Source organism: Choloepus didactylus, chromosome 14, assembly GCF_015220235.1.
Source record: "Choloepus didactylus isolate mChoDid1 chromosome 14, mChoDid1.pri, whole genome shotgun sequence".
In the NCBI taxonomy this organism is placed as follows: Eukaryota; Metazoa; Chordata; class Mammalia; order Pilosa; family Megalonychidae; genus Choloepus; species Choloepus didactylus.
In genome coordinates this window covers 56,753,546-56,776,223 of record NC_051320.1, presented here as the reverse complement: position 1 = coordinate 56,776,223, position 22,678 = coordinate 56,753,546, and positions in this window count along the sequence as shown.

Below are 22,678 nucleotides of genomic sequence, written 5' to 3'. Positions count from 1 at the left end.
CTGCTGAGCAGTTGGTCAGTTGCCTTTCTTTGAACATCCATTGCCAGGTTAGCAGAATGGTTCCTGTTTGCCAGGTATTACGTGACCAAAAGTGCACATCACTTCAGAGAAGTGAGCGGTCACCATGGGTTAGCCTGGAATAATCTATTATTATTTATGAGTGTTTTTTAAAATTGGCGTTTGTTTGCTTTAACTTCGTTTCACTGGTTCCCCTCATTCAGCCAAATTTTTTCCCTGGCTTCTTAAAAAGGAGACCTTGCAATTTAAGTGTGTGGTCACCAGGTGGTGGAAGTGTGCCACGAGCACATCGTCAAGCTGTCCGGCGACGCGGAGATCAGGGAAGAGGTGCACCTTGCATCCAGTTACCTTATATAGAGAGAGTGCTTTCAGTCATATTCAACCTGGAGTTAATCAAAAGGTGTTTATTTGCCTTCCTAGCAATTCCTAGCTGAAGAGGTCTGTGTTGTTACCCAGAGCTCCGCTGTTCAAAAATTTCCCCCTCCTGGCCACCTCTGAGGAAATAAAGAATTCCTGTACTTAGTGTAAAAACCTCAGGCCCCTCCTTTTTCAGTGGGCTTATCTCTTATCATCTGCTACTTTATATTTTCCTCTCCTCCTTCCAGCCACCACACACACACACACACACACACACACACACACACACACCCCACTTTACGGGGGTAGAGCAGCCGTACCCTCTCGTTACATTCCTTTGAAGGAATGCATGCTCTGCAGGGCAGAGAAGGTAGAAGACGTGAAGACCCCTGTCCAGGCTGGAGGTGATGAGTCCTTGTCCAGGGCCATGATGGCGGTGGGAGAGGCTGGACATTTCCCCGTTGCCCTTGCTGTTGTATCTGACAAGTTGACCAGCACTTCCTGGAAATGTCCTCACTTGAACTCCAAGGAATTATTTTACCTTGGCTGTCTGTGTCCTCCACTAATTTCCCTCCCTCTCCCTGCCTCCAAGTGCAAATGTCCCCAAAGCTCAGATCCTGGCTCTCAGCACTTTTTTCTCCCAACAAGAGCTCCTCTACTCTCATCATAACTCTCATCACCAGGCAGATTACTTCAAAACATTTATCTAAAGCCGTGACCTCTCTCTAGACCAGCAGTTCCCAGGATTCCTGGAGGGAGAGAGTCTGCGAGATCCTCCCTTTTCAAACCACACATCTGTGGGAGTCTCGTTTTTATTCAAAGCCTTCAACTAAAACAACATATCGCAACAGATTGAATGCAGAAGCAGAGATGATTATCCAGCCGTATTCTATTAAGCTGCTCTTCTCACTAAATTTTGTTTTTGAAAATTTAGTAATGTTCTTATGTTAAGGTGTAACGGGTTCATTATTATTAGTTTTAAACAAATTAATAAATATTTTTAAATGTCTCGGTTCTGATATCTAATACAATAAATTTTGATAGCTAAAACCCCCTTAAACAAAAGCTCTGTGGGTACTCAATAATTTTTAAGAAATTTAAAAGGGTCCTGAGGCTAAAAGTTTGAGAACCACTGCTATAGAGCTGTAATCACATTTTTAATAGTATACCAGATATTGTACTTGGAAATCCCATCAGCATCTTAACTCAACTTGACTAGAATATTCAACCCCCAACCCATTCTTCCTCCTGACATCCCAATTTCTGGCATCATCATTCTCTCAGCCATCTGGGCTCAAAATCCTGGTCCTCTCTATCTTCTCCCCTCCGAGACTCCCCACTAATTCTTACTCAGGAATGGCTGTGGGATCCATCTCTTCCTTTCCACTCGCACTCCACCCAGCCTCTCATCTCCCATCTTGACCTTCCTGCCTGTGCACTCATCAGGCTACCTTGTGCCAACAAACCTTTCCTGCAGTGTCCTGCCATATATCTGTCTGCCGTTATTCTTCTGACCAGCCTTTGATTCCTTCCTCAAGGAGAGAGGGGTGATGGTGAGGGGTGAAGGTGGGAAGGTGGCTGCCTCCATTCCGCATGCCAAATAGTTCTGTGTCTGTGTTTCCGTCCTGCCAGGACAGACCTTCACAGGTGTAGCAGGTACGAATGTTCCCCACCACCAGACCAGTATAACTTCATGATTCACCCTCCCCTCTTCCTTCTTCTGGGGATTGGATCTAAGTGCCAGGGCTGGCTTGTTCAATGGCATGGAGTTGGTGGGGAAGGCCAAACTCTTCTTGGTTTTGATCTGTCCTACCATGGCCTCCACCGTGATGTGCAGGGGCCCCACATCAGTCCTGAGGGCCTGAGAAGATCCTTTGGCAACTTTTGCATCCAGAAACGTTCCAGTGCTGGCCAAACCCACACTGGATTGTTCCTCCGTTGGTCATTGGTTACTGATGATTTTACTGTCAGTAATAATAATACCTAATTTTATTGCACTCTTACTATATGCCAGTCACTATGCTGGGGACTTCACAGGTTTATCTCATTTCATGAACCCTATGAGGTAGGTTAAACCTAACAGTACTAATATTATGTCCATTTTACGGATGAGGAAACAGGTTCAGAGAAGGTAAGCAATTTGCCTTAATTAACCGTGAAGTGGCAGAGCTAGACCTTGTGCCCAGATATGTTTCACTCCAGTGTTCATGTTCCTAGACACTCACTATGAAATCCCTTTCCCTTGAGCCCTCAAAATCTTCCTTCTCCCCATTTTGCTTAGGTGATTCTTGTGTCCTGGTGCTGATCAGGGATTAAAATGAAGTAGTTGTGTGCACTCTGCTATATTGCAGTCAGCCGTTTATTTATTCCATCCACCAGGGTGGAGACTGGAACCAGATCCAGGCCCTGCCCTCCAGCAGCTCACATCAAGCTTCCCGAGTGCTCTGAGGAGCTCCAGGACTTCAGGGTGGAGGCTGTGTGACAATCGAAAAGAAAAAACCCTACCACTGCTGCCCAAGGCCACCGAGCCTCTGAGATAGGCCCAGTTAAGAGCCAAGGAGAAGGAAGGAGAAGGGCAATCCTGATCTGGCCTGAGGCCTTGGCGGAGCCCCTGAGAGCCTTCCCCTGGAGTCACTGACCTGCAGAAGGACCCCACAGTCTGCTAAGGGTAGGTGACTAACAAGAGTCACCAGAACCAGTTCCTCCATCTGCCCAGAGAGGCAAGGATAGAGACAGGAGAGGAGAGGAGGGGAGGGGAAGACAGCAGGTGCTGCCCCAGAGCTGCTCCTGGCAGAAAAGAGCTGCCCTTCTTGATGAAAGGTCTCAGGATGCTGCCTCACAAAGGCTTGCTCTGTGCCACGAATGCCATCCACCTGGGAGTCCTGCCTCTCACCTTTTGGTGCCAACTTCACCCAAAGTTCACCTGTTGTCGCAGGGAGCCAGGTGGAGGAAGGGGGAGGAATTCTGGCCGGCTGATTTCATTCTGGTTTGACTAGTTTCACTTTAAGTAAATAAATAGTGGTAGAGTTCCAACCAGTGTCCAAATGATAGTGAAATGTACCCTGTTATCTCAAAGTGACAGCAGATTGTAATAGAAACAGGAGAGGTCCACTTCTACTAAAGAAAGTGGTGACCAAGAGAAGCAGCGATGGGTGCTTGGGGGTCTGAGAAGGGGCTGGTGAAAGTGGACGTTAAGAGACCAAGAACTTGGGGCCAAGACTGAAGGATGCACATGGAGCCATGTGGTAGCAGAAAAGAGCCTCAGACAAAGCACGACAAGGATGAAACAAAGAAGTTACCAAACAACTGCAAATATTTGGGTCACTTGTGACTCTTTGGTTGCAAACAACAGGAATGAACTGTGGGTAATGGAAAGGAGTTACCGAAAGGCTACAGAATACCCCACGGAATCATAGGAAAAGGCCTTGGCAAGGATAGGAACCATTGTGGTGCCAAGGGTCCAGGGAGCAGGACAAAGGGGCAGCCCTGCCCTTTGGGATGAACCTGTTCTGCCATTTTGGGTCTTTGTGTCTCACGGCTTGAGAGCCAGTTTCCAGGGAGCAAGAGTCCCATCCGCTTATTCGGGTCCTGTACCCACCTTGGGTTGGGGATGGGGCACCTGGAGCGCACTGTGTTTGTATTAGTCCGGGCTCTCCAGAGAAACAGAGCCAACATGATAGAGATATATATAAACAGAGGTATTACAGGAGTTGGTTCCTGCAACCATGGGGATTCGCAAGTCTGAATTCCGTGGGGCAGGCCACAAGATGGAAATTATGATGAAGGTGAAGTTGAATGTCCGAGGAGAAGCTGACTGGCTGAGGCGGAGGCAGAAATTCTTCTTTTTGACCTCTGAAATCCTCAGCTCTGACTTTTATGACCTCCAACTGATTGGAAGAGGAGATTCCCTACATTTCTGAGGGCAGTCGCCATTGTTGATTATAGATGCAATCTGCAGTAGGTGAAACCAATTGATTATAGATGCAAATCCATCTACGAAATACTCTCACAGGAGCAATCAGGTCAGTGCTTGCTTGACCAAACAACTACTGGTCAAACTGACACATAAACTTAACCAAACCTGCATACAGTGGAGGCCGGGGGTGGGGTAGTGTCCTGTGGAAAATGGAGATATGGATGCTGTCCAACAGATGTCCACATGTAGTATTTACCAACCTGGATTTTCCCTGGAGGGGAGCAGGTAGGCTATCACTGGGATAAATTTGAAGGTAGCATTGGTCATTAAAATTGAGATTGGAAATATTAGAAGCAGAAATAGAGTGTTGTGCAGGAGGAAAGAAATGGGAAGGTAATGTCAAAATTATAACCTGTAGGCTGAAGGGGGGAGGGGGAGGACTTTCTGAGCAGCGAGGCCCTGTCCCTTGGTGACTTTGGGACAATCGAAAGAGGGTTACAAGATTGGCAAGGTCACACATGTTTGTGAGCACCAGCTGATGGTTATGCTTACTTTTTCCCCACTCACTGCTGCTAAGTTTCCATGTATGATTTAGGGAAAATGCCCCAATTAGTCATGCTCCAGGGAAGACACTAGTGCTAATCATAGATAAATATAGAAGAAATAAGTAGGAAAAAATTTTGCTGAGTTAAACTTTGAACCAAAACAGGACTATATTTAAGTGTCTAAGGAAGGAAAGATAAATAAATTTCTTGAATCATACTTTATTCTTGCATGTATTTTTAAAAGTACACAACTGCATATAAGGAGAAAAGAAAATTCAAGCTATTAATACAGTTATTCAAGAAAGATAAGATCATGTTAGAGTGCCAATATTCAGAAAGGTCACACACACACATGCAAAACCTCTTGTGATCAGTTAACAAGCCAAGAAGAAAATGAATAACAAATATTCACGGGGAATTTGCAGGGGGCGGGGAGGGGAGCGATTTGCAATGGTACGAAAGAGAATACAGACAAGCCTAGAAAACTGCATGGGCAGAGCTGAGCAAATATTTAAAATTAAGACCAAAAGTCTGCAGTACAGCAGGGCAAATATGTCATGGAACTGAGGAAGGCTGAGGGGCCACGCCTCAATTCATTCATCCCACAAAGACGTGCTGAGCTCCAGCTCCATTCTAAATGTGGTGCCAGGTCTTGAAGAGACAATGATGAACAGACCCAGCCATTGCCTACATTAACTGCCATCTTACCCCCCTCACGCTGAAATTCCTTTAAGACCTAGTGTCAGATAGAAGGGAATATAATGTTCACTAAGTTAAAAAACATTTTTTCTGTATGGCTTCCTTGAGTTCATCATTTAAAAAAAGAAACAAAAAAATGAAAGTACAGAAGGGAGCTTCAAATTTCCTATCAGGTTTTTTTTTTTTTTTTTTCATTTTCTAACTAAAAATAAATAAATAAATAAATAACCTGTCAAGCTTACCTACATGTTTTGTTACTCTTTCAACAGCAAGGATATAATCTTTATTTAAGGAGATTCACATTTCTATCGTGGTACTAAAAAGTTTTGAAAAAATTATTTAATGTATTACCCTACTCAATTGGAAAAATATAACAAAACAAGAAGCAGGTTCAGAATTAAGAAAGATCTATGCTGGTCTGTGGGTTGTTTGTGGAGTGAAGACACAGGGTAAGAAATTTTCTGGATTTTGTCCAGGTCAGATCCAGTTCAAACTTCAAAGAGAGAACAATATTGTTATTTGAGTTCAGTTTCAATTCAGATTAAAATATCAGTTTCCTACTTTGGGCTCAGTTCAACTCCCCATTGAGAGCTGAGAATGTCATTTAGTGGAAGAAAGGATGCCAGAGCTATTATTTTTTAACTTATTTTGTAGTTCCCCACCCCGACTCCCACCCCTGTCAACTGAGCATGACTGACAGCTCTCACATTCAGAACGTTGAAGCACATGGAAATCCTCCATCCACTGAACTGGCACCTCTGGCTGCAGAGCCTGTGGGGTTCATACGCTACACCTGGGAAAGGTAGAAGGGTCGAGAGGGTCTGTGGAGCCCTTGTGCATGGGTTGGCCAGTTCCTCGCCATCTTGCTTTGTGTGGGATGTGGCCCAAACCCTGTTCAAAATGGCAGCAATATAAGCCTCGGCTTCACCTCATCCCTATCTTCAAAAAAAGACATCCTGAGAATGTCTTTAAGCAAAAACGGTCAAGTGACTTACAGTATTGTGCTAAACCCCATCAGTTAAACCCCTGCCCTGCTAACCTTGTGCATTTTGCCATCCATACCCTGTTCATGATTGTTCTGATGGTGTACAAAAGATGTGCTTAGGTATTGATGAGATGGTGTGCTGGAAAGTGCCTTAAAAAAACAAAAATCAGTGTAGAAATATAAGATCACACTGCACCTTCTGGACCTGTTGCCTAGAATTATAAATATAAATAATATCTATCACACAGTTTGGGTTTTAATCCTATTTTATTTAACATTGATAGTTCCAAGCACACCATTACTATGACTACCACTACCAGTAGTATTTACTGAGTCAGGCACTTTGCCTGCCAATTTACATTCATCATTTCAGTTAATTCTCCCAAGAACCCTGTAAGTCACTATCTCCATTTTACAGAGAGGGGTAATGAGAGGTTCAGTATTTATTTAATAGCTGTTATCTTACACACTGATTGAAAATGCTTCATAAAGCAAATTGCCTTATATACGTGACTGTTCTTTTTCACTCTGTTCTGTTCTATTGATATGTTCAACTACTTCTGTCTCGATACCAAAGACTTTATTGTGGTTTTATTGTATGTTTTCCTGTTTGGTAGCATTATACTTTATTTTGCAAAAACATCTTGGTTTTTTCAAATACATTTTCCCTAAATGCATCCTATACTTTAATTTTTATTTAGTTTATTGTCTAGAGAACACAATGCACCTCATATCAAATACAAAAGATAAAGGAGAGTATGCAAGGAATAAGTAAGTTTCCCACCCCTATCTCATACCATTCAATTCCCTGCTCAAGAGGCAACTACTGTTACCAGTTTCTTATCTGCTCTTCCAGAAATATCTCATTCTGGACTTTATCAAGTTCTACCAGTTAAAGTTTGGATTAGGATTGACTATCATTTATAGTTCAGTTTGAGGGAAAATTGACTATAGAATTAAAAAAAATCATCTTGTTCAGCAGCTAGAATGTGTTTCTACTTCTTTTGGTCTTCTTTTATAATTTTATTCATATAGATTTTGTGTATTTCTGATAAGATCTATGCCCAAGTACTTCAGGATTTTTAAAATGGTATAAATGGACTCCTGGTATGTTGATTTCATATCTTTCTTATTGATCTATTGACTTCTTTGACTTTCTTGCATTTTCTAACTAGACTGATACTTTTTACGAATAGCGAAGATGAATCCCTTCCTTTCAATCTTTGTATTCCATTTTTTCTGTATGTATTTTATTGATTTACTAAGACTGTTAGTAGACTCCAATGAATGGAAGCAGTGGTAGGAGGCAACACCATCTTTTTCCTGTCTTTATAGGAATACTACTTTTATGCGGTTAAGTATGATGTTTGCTGTATGTTCTCAGTAGAGAAGTTTCCATCTATTCCGTCTACTAAAAGTTTTTAGTAGCAATGGATGTTGAATTTAATTAGGAGCTTTTTCAGCATCTACTGAGATACTCAAATGGTTTTTTTTCTTTAATCTATTAACTTTCTGAAGTGCGTTAATAGATTTCTTGAGGTTGAGCCACCAAAATTGACCCTACGTGGGCATAATGTATTATTTGTTCAAATATTTTATTTAGTACCTTTGCATTTATGTTTATAAATGAGATAAGGACCTTAATTTTGGAAGACCTTGAATGCCAAGCTAAGGAGTCTGGATTTCTTTGCTGAGGAAGGCTGAGGAAAAATAAGAATTTGAATAATATCTTTGCTGCCTTTGAACATCTTATCATGGCCAACCCAGTGATAAGAATTTATCTTCAGTTAATTGTCTGAGTCTCTGCCGTCTGTTGCTGAATGCTTCTGACTTTGTCCTGTTCCAGACTGTTGTTTTAATGAGTATTTTGGAGATACGGCTGCAAAATCTTTGCTTTTCTCTTTGTATTGGAAAGGATGCATTCTATATCAACTTGTACAATTTTCAGTTGGAAAGCAATCTATTTTAGGCAACTGTTGTTTCTTTCGTGCTTTCATGCCTGTGTGTTTTTGCACAAGAGTGGCTTGCCAAGAAGGGATGTGACACCATGTGAATAACAACTCTATTGGGAAAGAAGATGCATCCCATGGCTCTCCTTCAGTGGACTCTTACAGGAGTTGGACTTAATGGGCAGGGTTTTTTCAGGACTATCCAACATTTAAAGTAACTTGTTCCTTTGTCAAACCATGTGTCAGTGTGCATGTTCTTCTTTGTTGTTCTGAAAATAAGGCCACTGGTGTCAGAGGGAGACTGGCGAAATCCAACAAATGTGCCAGAAAGCCTAAGACATGCCAAAGGATTTAAACACTCAGAGAACCTTGTGGAAATCCTGGTCGTTTGCCCTTATGGACTCCTGAAAATAATCCTCCAGCAGCCACAGTGTCAGAGGCCACATGGTGTCTTTAAGATGACCCAGGCAAGGCAGTGTCATATTCAGAGAACTTGTCTGACACCCAGCCAGTACCTGGGCTCCTGACTCTTAGGCTGCAGGCTTTTAGTTACATTTGGGAATCGTTTGTGGTACCTGTGGCAGAATACTTGTTGTCAATCTATCTGTTCTCCACTCTGTTCTCAATAGCAGGGTTTTAGCTGCGTACATGGCTACCCAAGAATGGTCTGCATTTCCCGGTCTCCCTTGCAGCTAACTGTGGCCATGGGACAAGTTCTGCCCAGGAGCCTGGGAGCAGAAGTGATGTGTGCCACTTCTAGGTCTTTCTCTTAAAACAATTGGATACATAGTCTCCTGGTACATTTCCTACTTCCCCAAAAGTAAAACCTAGAGGTGGAAAAGAAAGGCCACAGGTCCCATTTCTGACCCTCTCTCTGCTGTCATAGAGGTACTAAATATGTGTCTCTTCAGGGCTTGCCTAACTGTAAGGGGCAGCATAGTGTGGCAGGTGGGGGTGGAGGGTCTGAGCATGTTAGCACTTCCTGTGTTTGCAAACCTGCTGGCCGTGTGAGTGCTGGTGGGGGCAGGCCCTGCTTCCCGTTAAAGAAGCCATAAAGGCCTGTTATTTACACGTGGGAGAAAGACCAAAGCTTAGCCCCACAGATGCCCCTGCTGGCTCTGGAGTGGGAGACCTGCACTTTAATATTTGTGTGCGTGTGTAGGGGGGAGATAAATAATATTGTACAGTAGTTAAATATATGTTGGTTCAAAACACAAAGAAAAGCTGAGAAATTAAGTGGCATTATATAGCAGGTATAATCAGACATAATGAAAGTTAAGGGGGAAAATAACCTAACTTATAAACACTAGAGGAAATTCTAATATCAAATTAACTATATTATTATGAAGCATTCTAAGAAATCTGGTGGGGCTCCTGCTTTCTCTGCAAGAGAGAATAAACACATATTTAATTATAGCAAGAAAACTGAAATTTTGGTTAAAGCCTAAAGGGTAGACTCCTTGAGTTGGCACACTAGTGAAAGGCTTCAAGGAAAAATTACATATCAGCAGCACAAATTGAAAAAAATAAGTAAATGGAATAAATTTATAAATCGGTGAAATAAATTAAATTTTAAAAATGCAATGCACTAAAATGACTGCTGACTTTTTTTTACATGTATTTTTATTGAGATATATTCACATACCATGCAGTCATACAAAGTGTACATTCAGTTGTTCACAGTACCATTATATATTTGTGTGTCATCCCCCAAATTAATTTTTGAACATTTTCATTACCACACACCAAAAATAATAAGAATAAAAATTAAAGTGAAAAAGAACAATTAAAGTAAAAAAGAACACTGGGTACCTTTTTTTTTTTTTTTTTCTTTTTTGCCCCCATTTTGTACTCATCCATCCATACACTGGACAAAGGGGAGTGTGGTCCATATGGCTTTCCCAATCATGTTGTCACCCCTCATAAGCTACATTTTTATATAATTGTCTTCAAGATTCATGGGTTCTGGGTTGTACTTTGATAGTTTCAGGTATTTACTGCTAGATATTCCAATTCATTAGAACCTAAAAGGGTTGTCTATATTGTGCATAAGAGTGCCCACCAGAGTGACCTCTCGGCGCCTTTTGGACTCTCTCTGCCACTGAAGCTTATTTCCTTTCACATCCCCCTTTTGGTCAAGAAGATGTTCTTCATCCCACGATGCTGGGTCTAGATTCTTCCTTTGGAGTCATATTCCAGGTTGCCAGGGAGATTCACTCCCCTGGGTGTGCTGACATTCTTAGAAGGTTACTTGGTAACTTAGAAAGGCCAAATGAGTCCACAGAATTGATGTCTTAGTTTACTAGGCTGCTATGACAAATAGCACACAGTGGGTTGGCTTAAATAACAGTATTTTATTGGCTCATGTTTTTGAGGCTAGGAGAGGTCCAAAACTGAGGCAGCAGCAAGGCAATGCTTTCTTCCAAACAACTGTAATATTCTGGTGCTGGCTGCTGAGGAGACTTCGGGTTGCTTGGCTTGTATCCCTGTCTCAAGTCACATGGCAATGTCCTCTCCTTTCCCTTCCAGGTTCCATTGACTTCTTCTGACTTACAGCTCCTCCCCATGGTTTTCTCTGACTGGGTCTAAATTTATTCTGTTTATATAGGACTCCAGTAATTTAGATTAAGACCCAACCTCATTCAGTTGGGCCACACCTTAACTAAAAATAACATCTTCAAGAGATCCAGTTTACTACGGGTTCATACCCACAGGAATGCAGATTAAGACTAAGAACATGCCTACATTGGGGTTCATAATTCCATCTGCCACAGTTAGCATAGCTACATTATGGGTAAAACAGAAATTTGCTGATCCATTTAAGATGCAGGCAAGGATGGGTCTGTGTTCCCAGATGATCAGTGTGTGTATTGCAAAAGACAAGTCAACCACACGAAGTACTAGGTTTTAGAACTGAGAGTGCACACCATTAAAGTTTTAGGCTAAAACCTAAAAGGAGCGAATATTATTTAAAAAAAAAATCTCCAATCCCTCACCACCACCAATATATCCTGTGGATTTTACTAATATACCCAAAGTCCAAGACCATTATTTTAATGAAGTTTGTAAATAATTGTTTAGCTCCCTAATATACCATTAGCTTTTTTCTTTTTTCTTTTTTTTTTACTTTGTGCTGAAAAGGGGTGCTGACATTATGGGGTAGAGGAATGAAACTGGTTGATGTTCTTGAAGAGAACATCCTCCAGTATTTTTTTTTTATTAAGATTGTTCACAATCCATACAATTATACAAAGATCCAAACTGTACAATCAGTTGCCCATGGTACCATCATACAGCTGTGCATCCATCACCACAATTAATTTTTTTTCAATTTTTAGTACGTTTTCATTGCTCCAGAAAAGAAATTAAGACAAAAAAAGGAAACTCAAATCCTTCCATACCCCAACCACCCCCCTTTCATTATTGATTCATAGTTTTGGTATAGTACATTTGTTACTGTTGATGAAAGAATATTAAAATACTACTAACTATAGTATATAGTTTGCAATAGGTATATATTTTTTTCCTATATGCCCCTCTATTATTAACTTCTAGTTATAGTGTCATACATTTGTTCTAGTTCATGAGAGAGATTTCTAGTATTTGTACAGTTAATCACAGACATTGTCCACCTCAAGAGTCACTGTTTTATACATTCCCATCCTTTAACCTCCATCTTTCCTTCTGGTGACATACGTGACTCTGAGCTTACCCTTTCCACCACCTTCACACACCTTTCAGCACTGTTAGCTGTTCTTACAACGTGCTACTATCACTTCTGTCCATTTCCAAACATTTAAGTTCACCCTAGTTGAACATTCTGCTCATCATAAGCAACCGCTCCCCATTCTTTAGCCTTGTTCTATATCCTGGTAACTTATATTTCATGTCTATGAGTTTACATATTATAACTAGTTCGTATCAGTGAGACCCAGCAATATTTGTCCTTATGTGTCTTATTTCATTCAGTATAGTGCCCTCAGGTTTCTTCATCAACCACTTTTTTTTAAGACAGTTTTGTTCACACACCATACATTCCGTCCTAAGTAGACAATCGTTGGTTCCCTGTATAGTCATGTATTTATGTATTTAGTACCATCATCACTGTCTATATAAGGACAGCTCCATATCTTCCACAAAGAAGGAGGAAGAGTGAAAGAAGGTAGAGGGACAAAAGAAAAAGAAAAAAGAGAGAAAAAAGAAAACATGACAGCTAGAAAGCAACAAAAGGAAAGATAGTATTAAACTAAAGTACAGTAAAGAGTCAGACAACATCACCAATGCCAGGGGTCCCATACCCTTCCCCTATGTCCCCCACGCCATATGCATTTAGCTTTGGTATATTGCCTTTGTTATATTAAAGGAAGCATAATACAATGTTTCTGTTAATTATAGTCTCTAGTTTGCATTGATTGTATTTTCCTCCCAATCTCACTCTATTTTTAACACCTTCCAATGTTGACATTCATTTGTTCTACCTCATGTAAAAACATATTTGTACCTTTTATTACAATCATTGCACACCCTAGATTTCACTGTTATACAGTCCCAGTCTTTATCTTTCGTCTTTCAATCTGGTATGCCTCATGGTCCTAACCTTCCTCTTTCAACCATGCTCACAGTCATCCTTGTTCAGTGTACTTACATTGCTGTGTTACTATCTCCCAAAATTGTTTTCCAAGCCTCTCACTTCTGTCTTTTCCTTTCTGTCTGCAGTGCTTCCTTTAGTGTTTCCTGTAGAGTAGGTATCTTGTTCACAAACTCTGTCATTGTCTGTTTGTCAGAGGATATTTTAAGCTCTCCCTCATATTTGAAGGACAGTTTGGCCGGATATAGGATTCTTGGTTGGTGGTTTTTCTCTTTCAGTATCTTAAATATATCACTCCACTTCTTTCTTGCCTCCATGGTTTCTGCTGAGAAATCCGCACATAGGCTTATCAAGCTTCCTTTGTATGTGATGGATCGCTTTTCTCTTGCTGCTTTCAGGATTCTCTATCTTTGACATTTGATAATTTGACTATTAAGTGTCTTGGCATAGGCCTACTCAGATCTATTCTGTTTGGGGGTATGCTGCACTTCTTGGGTCCGTAATTTTATGTCTTTCATAAGAGATGGGAAGTTTGCATTGATTATTTCCTCTATTATTGCTTCTCCCCCTTTTCCCTCCTCTTATCCTTCTAGGACACCAATGACATATACATTCCTACATTTCATTTTGTCCTTAAGTTCCCAGAGACTTTGCTCATATTTTTCCATTCTTTTCTCTTTCTGTTCTTTTGTGTATAGGCTTTCAAGTGCCTTGTTCTCTAGTTCCTGAGTGTTTTCTTCTGCCTCTTGAGATCTGCTGTTGTGTGTTTCCATTGTGTCTTTCATCTCTTGTGTTGTGCCTTTCATTTCCATAGATTCTGCCAGTTGTTTTTTTGAACTTTCAATTTCTACCTTATTTATACCCAGTGTTTTCATTATATGCTTTATCTCTTTTGCCATATCTTCCCTAAACTTTTTGAATTGATTTAGTATTAGTTGTTTAAATTCCTGTATCTCAGTTGAAGTGTAAATTTGTTCCTTTGACTGGGCCATACTTCGTTTTTCTTAGTGTAGGTTGTAGTTTTCTGTTGTCTAGGCATCTGGTTTCCTTGGTTACACCAATCAAGTTTTCCCAGACCAGAATGGGTTCAGGTCCCAGAAAGAAGAAATATTCAGTATCTGATTTCCCTGAGGGTATGTCTTAGAAAATTGCTCCACCCTGTGATGCCTCAAGTCACTGTACTTTTCTCCCTAGCAGGTGGCGCCTGTCAGCCTGTATCTCCAGACTGGTGTAAGGAGATGTGGCCTGTGGCTGTTTTTCCTCAGGCTCTGGGGTCTGGTTTTGAATGGAAGGCAGGTAGTAGAGCTGGGCACCACCTCTTTCCTCTTAGAGAAGATACACCCCCTAGAGAGAGGTCATTAACATTTGAATGGTCTCTCTCTGCCTGTGCTATCTCCACCCTTGTCTGGGTCAGAGCACTGGGAACTGAAAATGGCTGAGGCTTTCTCCACCGAGTTGAAAAAGGGACAGAAAGACCCCTTCAGGGCCATTCCTTGGCCACCCTCCGGCTATCCTAGGTCAGTCATCACCAATAGCCTCTGTCTACTTGTTGGGGATTTGAAGTTTGTATTGAGCAGTCCACTTTGGTTATTAAAACCCCAGTTGGAGCTCAGCTGAGCTATATTCGCTTGTTCGGAGAGTGCTGCTCTCCAGCACCATGGGGCTTTTCAGTTCGTGCTGTGGGGGGAGGGGACTCCTGACTTGGAGCTGCAGTTTTTTACTTACAGATTTTATGCTGTGATCTTGGGCATTCCTCCCAACTCAGGCTGGTGTATGATGAGTGGATGGTCATGTTTGTCCCCCCGCAGTTATTCCAGATTATTTACTGGTTGTTCCTGGTTGTTTATTAGTTGTTCCAGGGGGGACAAACTAGCTTCCACTTCTCTCTATGCCGCCATCTTCTTCCATCAAGTCTACCATTAGCTTTTAGTAGACCCTGAGACTAGAAAATAGTTAAAATATCTTTTAAGTAGTAGTAGCTTGATAAATGGTTATTAATATTTAAAGTGTAATTGTATGGTTGCTCATCCCTGTACCCCCAGCACCAAGTAAAATGTAAATGTTTAATAAATATTTGCTGAATTAATGCCTAGAAAACATTTTCGGTCTTACCTGAACTCCTTTTTTTTCACTTACCTCCCATTCTAGAAGCCCCCCATCCTCCACTGCATATAAAGTTAGGTGTTGTTTTGGGCTCTGTTCTTTGTGTGTTCTGGGACTTGATGTCAAATGCATTTCTTATTCAAGGCCATGGCCAGAAAAGGTTGAAAAATGATGTTCTACTAAGACCTGAAGGGTAAGTAGGAGTCAGCCAGGGAAAGGGTGAGGGTGCTGGGAGAAGGCAGGGGGCACCAGTTGGAGCTTGTGCACTAAGACCCTGCAAGTGAGAGACAGAAAGTCAGGTGGGGTTCAAGGAACCAGAGGGGAAAGTGCAGGCTGGAGGACTTGGAGGGGCCGGGTCAGGGTGGGTCTTCCCTCGGTTTAGTACAGGACCCTTGTTGTGGGTTTGTGGTCAGTGGCTTAAAATAAGAGAAATTTATTGTGTCCAGTTCTGGAGTTTAGAAATCTGAAATCAAGGTGTCAGCAGGGCCATGCTCCCCCTGAAACATGTAAGGGAACATCCTCAGTTGCCTCTTACAAGCTTCTGGTGGCTTGTTGGCAATTCTTGGGGTCCCTTGGCCTGCAGCTGCAGTCCTTCTATCTCTTCTTCTGGCATCATTGACCGTCTGCTGTCTGTCTGTCTCTATTTCTTCACCCCTTCATATTGGATTAAGGGCCCATCTTAATCCAGTATGAGCTCATTTTTCTTAAAATTCACTTTTGGTAAGATATATTCACGTACCCTACAGTCTTCCACAGTGTGCAATCAGTTGTTCACAGTACATCATATAGTTGTAAATTCATCACCAAAATCAATTTTTGAACATTATCATTACTCCAAAAATAAATTAAAAAAATAAATAAAAACAAGAATAAAAATACAAGTAAAGAAGAACACCCAGAACATCCCATCCCCCATCCCCCCTATTATTCTTTTAATTTTTGTTCCCATTTTTCTACTCTTCTGACTGGATAAAGGGAGTGTGAACCACAAGGTTTTCACAATCTCACAGTCACACAGTCTAAGCTATATAGTTATACAATCATCTCTAAGAATCAAAGCTACTGGGTTGCAATTCAGCAGTTTCAGGTATTTCCTACTAGCTATTCCAATACACTAAAAACTAAAAAGGGATATCTATATAATGCATAAGAGTAACCTCCAGAATGACCTTTCAACTCTATTTGAAATCTCTCAGCCACTGAAACTCTATTTTCATTCATTCCTGTTCCCCCATGAGCTCATTTTAATATAACTAATTCCATTAGCAGTGATGCTATCTCCAAATAAGGTCACAGTCACAGGTACTTTTTGAGGGGGACACAACTCAACCCACTAGCTATGCAGATGACCTTCATTTGGCCTACATAGAGAGGGTTTTTTTTTTTTTTAGCCAAAGTTTACAAATTGGAGTATTTCACATAAAATCCGGATCTCCTATTTCTCTTGAAAAATCGGAAAACCTGCTAACACTGGGCCCATGTTCCTTCATGGTAAAAATCTAAAGGAGCTGACTCCCAGCTCCCTTCTGAGTCACGGGATACTCTCTCTCGGAGACCCTCCCCACTCTTGATCCCCTACGCTGACCATGTGGCCTCCCTGGGTCCAGCTCTCTCTTAGGCACCCTTGGGTCCTTCTCTGTCCACTCACCGTGCTGGGCACAGGCAAACCTGGGGCACTGACTCTGGCTGGTCTACCTAGACTCACCACACAGCCATTTTCACTTGGGCTCTAGGGAAACTGGTGGGAGAATGGGGCCCAAACACAGTGTGCCCTCCAATCCCACAAACTCATCAAGAGAGGTCTTTGTGGCACTTACAAGTACCTGAAATTGTCTTATTTGTTCACATCTATTCCCTGTCATTCCTGCTTTTAGGTCAGGGACTCTGCTTTTTCCCTGTTGGAACCCTATGACCTGGAAATAGGTAGGCCAGGCCCACAATTTGCAATTGTGATGCGGCTGCTCACTGGCTGATCGCCCTTTCCGCTTTCTCAGGCATGCACCAGAGCCAAACTCTCCTTACTTCCTCTCCCTCCAACCTGAGGATTCCTGACCTGACCTGGGCAGTGGGCTGGAGGGGCTGGGAGTCGTGGCTGCAGCACCTGGTCCCTCTGTCCTTGTGGATTCTCATGGATCTACTGCCAAAGTGCCTCCTTTCTGTCCTAGGTCCAAACTGTTGAAACTCAAAAGCCAAGAAGATCCCTTTCCCCCATTCCCTCCCCTCCTTAAGTTAGCTGAGGACAGCCAGGTCACTAACCCAAACAGCCCTGCCCAGTAAAAATTTAATGTGAGCCACAAGTGCGAGCCACAAATGTAAGTTCAAGTTCTCCAGCAATCTCATTTTAAAAATGTAAAAAGAAACAGGGAATGTTAATTTTAAGAATAAATTTTTAACCCAATATATTCGAAATGTTATCATTTCAACATGTAATCAATGTAAAAGAGCTATTAATGAGAAATTTTACATTTTTTTTTTTTTTGGTATTAACTCCTTGAAATTTGGCAAGTATTTTACCCTTAAAGCACATTAGTTCGGACTGGCCACATTTCAAGTGCTCAATGGCCCACACGTGGGTAGGGGCTACCATATTGGACAGCCCAGAGGAAAGCAAGAAAACTGGGGAGAAAAACCTCCAAAAACTATTTTAAAATGTCACCTCCCCACTTTCATCTTGGTAACCCCAGTGTCTAACACTCAGCCCTGAAGATAGTATTGCCAAGGGGAAGGAGGTGGAAGGGCAGGCAGGGATGGGGCTTAGGAGGGCTGCACAGAAGGGCCGGACCCTGTCTTGCATCCCTGGCTGACTGCCTGTAGGCACTTTTCCCACATTGGCCACGCACAGAGCTAAAAGGGCCAACTCTTTTCCTGACAAGGAAGGTGGCAAGGGGTCGACTGAAAGCTGTGCCTTCTCAATGGAGCCAGCATGAGCTAGGAGTAGGTACGGAGTACTGGATGTGCAAAGTGTTTGTCTCTCGTGTCCATCTCTACAGATGGTGCGGGCTTCCCGTGTGCCTGTAGGTGTTGTAATATTACTGCTAAATACCCTGGTGCCATTTGTTTGCATTCCAAAAAGGTGCTTTTACAGCATCTGCACCAATCTGCCTGAGAGTAATTGCCCTATTATGAAGCCAAGCCTTGTTTTAGAACCTGCCATCAAAGGTCTCCAAGGCTCCCTGCCACATACACGTGCACTTCTTCCCCCTTTTTACTGGAGGGGAAGCGGCCTGAGAAGCCAGCAACTGCCTATAAACAGAGGGTGAGTCAGAAAGGAAGCCAGCGCCGTGCCCGTCACATTAGCATCACAGTTGCAGGATGTGGGGGTTCTGGGCTGTACAGTAATCCTTCCTCATTGAGCAATATCACATTCCACCTAAGGGGGTGTTTCAGATGCCTGAAGGTTACTCTGTAACCACCTTTTGACAGAAAACCTAAAAGGTATTGCATATATCATTGCTTTACTTGATGGAGGATGATGCACATGATCTAAATTTTTCTTGACAAGTCATGCTTATGGTCATGGCTAATAGTTCTTAAATGAGCTTTAATGTGATTGTTTTGTCTCTTCTCTAGCTATCACTCTAGCTGTCATTTCTGCTATCTGATCCCATTTGCACCAATCTCCCTGTTTTCCAATGTTTCATTCCCTGAAATAAGGTAATTGTGTCTTGTAGAAATGTGTATAAGCTAAGAATAAGTACTGAAGGATGATCTGAGGACCTCTCTCTCAAGCAAGCAATGCTGTCACAATTATTTTAGGGGCTCAGAGATATTTTTCTGAATGTGACTTAATTCATTTTCAACAGATAAATGAGGACTTCTTTTGTCTGCTTGTAGGTAATACTTTTCTAGGTCATACCAAATTACTCCGCCTTTTAGTTTTGGTCTTTTAAGATGTTGGAGAAAATTATTTCAGTATAGGATCCAATCTCAGGGAACTTCCGAGAGAACACACAAAGCTGGTATTCTTTGTTGCATCGAATGTTCTCACTTTCACTAACCTCTGGGCACATTTACAAATATTCTTAAAGAAAGCATTCATAACTTACTATCTACCAAAGGAATAATGGAAACAAGCCTGGTTTCACTCACATACCTTTTAAAAGTATATTCATACAGTTTCTTATTATTAAAATGAAAAGGAATGACCACCAGTTGGCAACAGAAGCAGTTGTTTTGTATTTTAGTGTAATGATTGTTTTGGTAGAATCAGAGATCCCTGTTTCCTTATCCTAGGGAGTATTTTTCCTTCCCCCCATCTCTAGGAAGCCCTACATTCTATGCTGTCTTGACAACTATGTCTCATTCCTGATGGAGAGGGAAGTGGATGTCATTGCTCTGAAGTCTTCCTTAAGCCCAGGACAGACTGAGGAGTGGAAGGAGAAGCCAAGGATAGAAGTGGTGGCATCGTGGAAAGTTGAGGGGCCAAAGCAATCTTCATGGAAATGGGACAGTATGACCACAGTGGAAACAGATGGCCCCCACCATCCCAAATAGTTTTGTGGCCACAAACTGGGGTGGGAGATGGGTGGGGAAAAGGGGTAGTAGACGTTGCAGGGCTTCCTAGGCAGGAATGTCACAAATGAACCGATGAGAGGTTTGGCAACAGATCACAACAGGGAAAAGCTATACTTTAGAGGCTACAAATAAAATCCTGCACAGGGAAACCAGTGTTGACCAAGGTGCTCGTTTAATTGCACAGAACTTACTTCTTGCTCAGAGACACAACCTTCTCGACATGGGGAAACATTTGGAAACTCAGAGCAATGTTTACTCAACAAGTGAGTACCACTCCTTTCCAGGAAACCTCTAATGCCAGGGGTTAGGCCGCAGGTGAGGAAACAGGTGTAATCAGGTACAGCCCTTCTCAGTTTCTGACTCATCTTTTGACTATGTTCTTCTGGCTTCACTATGCTTCAGCATCTCCACCTGTAAAATGGGAGGAAGAGGCAGTAGGACTGGTAAACTTTCCTGAAATCTTTTGATGAAAGGTTCTTCAAAAGGGCCAGGTGGAATAATTGCCCCTTGTCTATTTCTGTTTCTAGAATAGAGTGGCAATGTCATATATCGGTTTACAACATGTAGTGATCCAGAGAAAGCTCAACAGAATTCTTTGGTAGCCCCACATATGACAATCTAGCACTTTCCAGTCGCGCTGGAAAAGTGTGTCCTGCTCTTTCAGCAAAGCTGAGTTGCCTCTGCCCTCAAGAGCACTGCTTTTCAAATGTGAATCTCTGGCAGTTGAGGGTCAGGAGTGTGCCAGGTAATCTAGAGTTTGAGTCCAAAATATAATTTATACAAACATAGCATTTGAGTGTCTGTGTGTGTGCAGGCACATTCTTTCCACATTCAAATCTGCCTTAAAAAAAAAAAAAACACAAACACACACAAAGTAAAAGTAAGCTTATAGCCTAGACAAAGGCCCATTGTGTTCTGGAATGGTGTGTCTTTGTGTGTTATAATGTCATGGTGATCAGCAGAAGGGTGAACGAGTGGCTCTGAGTTTTTAGCTCTCAAACTAAAATGAAGATGTAATCAGCCATAGATGCAATAGACTATGGCTGATGCTGAAAGGATTGGGTCAGGGAATCACACTAACTTTAGGAAGAGCTGGAGCAAAGATGTCGGCAGGGGCAGGCTTTTGGTAATGCTAATATTACCCCACTGTCTTGGTTTGCCAGGATGGCTACAACAAAGACCACAGACTAGTGGCTTGACCAACAGGAATTATCGCCTCTCAGTTTTGGAGGCTAGAAGTCCAAAACAAAGATGACATCACGCCATGCTTTCTGCTGAGTCTGAAGCAGCCTGTGGTGGCTTGCTGCCAGTCTGTGACTCAGGCTCTGCCTCTGCCACGTGGCCGTCCATCTCCGTCTGCCTCCTCCTACTACTTCGTCAAAATTTCCTCTGCTTATGAGGACTCCAGTCATCTTGGATGAAGGCCCAGCCCGATTCTGTTTGGCCTCACCTTAACTGAATAACACCTACAAAGCTCCTATTTACAAATAGGTTCACATCCACAGGACCAGGGGTTAGGATTTGAACGTGCCCTTGCGGGGGACATGATTCACTCCAATACACCCACCAACCAATAAGGGATGACAGGGCATGGCAGAGAGGAGGATTCAGAAAGAAACACTGATAAGAGGTATGTGACATTTGTCAGCTATCACAAGCACTCTCTGGTAGACATATGCGATGGCTAAGTCCTTGTGTCAATTCAGCCGGGTTTTGGTGTCCAGTTGTTTAGTCAAGCAAGCACTGGCCTGATTGTTACTGTGAGGATAGTTTGTGGATTTAAATCATCAGTAAGTCTATTGCATCTATGGCTGATTACATCTACAATCAACTGAGAGATTGTCTTCAACAATGAGAGAAGTCTCATCCAGTCAGTTGAAGGTCCTAAAAGAAGAGCTGATTGTTACAGCAGACAGAAGGGAGAATTTCCATTTCTACTTCAGCCAGCCAGCTTCTCCTGGGGAATTCATTGAAAACTGTCATCAGAATCCCCAGCTTGTGGCCTGCCCTATGGAATTTGGATTTGCCCATCCCCGAGGTAGTGTAAGCCAATTCCTATTTTAAAAAAATCTCATATAAATATATATATATATCTCCTGTCAATTCTGCTTCCCTAGAAAACCCTGACTAATACAACATAGGTGGGACCTATTGGTGTATGAGGTAAGCCAAGGGTTCAACTTTAACCGAGTTAACTGATGAGGTTTCCATTCTTCTGTCATCTGGAATCCAGATTTAAAAGACAGGAAGGCACTTAATAAGAAGAGATTGATTATTGACGTAAGCATAAGAGACATATCAGAACTTTCTTGCTCTCTGTCTCTCTCTTGCTCTTTCCATCACTCTCAATCCTCTTTCCTCATCATTCTTGTTGATTTACATAATTAAGCTCATTAAAAATGTTAAGTGCCCAATATAGAGTAGTTGTTGAACTGACATTCAATGAATGAATGAATCAAAACATTTTAATTTCCAGAGATACGCAGTGAGGCAGGTTGGAAGAGGATGTTAAGACGGTGACAGATCTGCAAGAGAATGGCCATGGGGAGAGATTCTGCAGGTGTAGATCCCTTTTCTTTCTGGCCTCTGCCTCTGCCCCCTCCTCATGAGCCCTTGCTACTCCCTGCAAAGGTCTCTAAGGCCTTGGGAAGTGTGTATGGGGCTATGTGATTGAGAGAACTACCCTGGACTCAGCCACCCTGGAAGGTCCAGGGCCACGTTTCTCAAGTGATGTTATGCCTCCCTGAGAGTAATAGGGGAAACATGAAAGACTCAACTTCATCTACGAATTATAGCATGATTAGGTGTAGGAGTCACAAAATTCCCAGAAAATCATGAGTGAACATTCCAAACCGCGGAGCAGGTAGTTGAGAAATTGGACCATGAGTCAGGCTGCCTGGATTGGAAGCCCAGGGCTACCACTCACAACTGGGTGTCCTTGAGCAAGGTCTCAGCCATTCTCAGCCTTTAGTTCCTCATCTGTAAATTGGGTTTGATAATAGT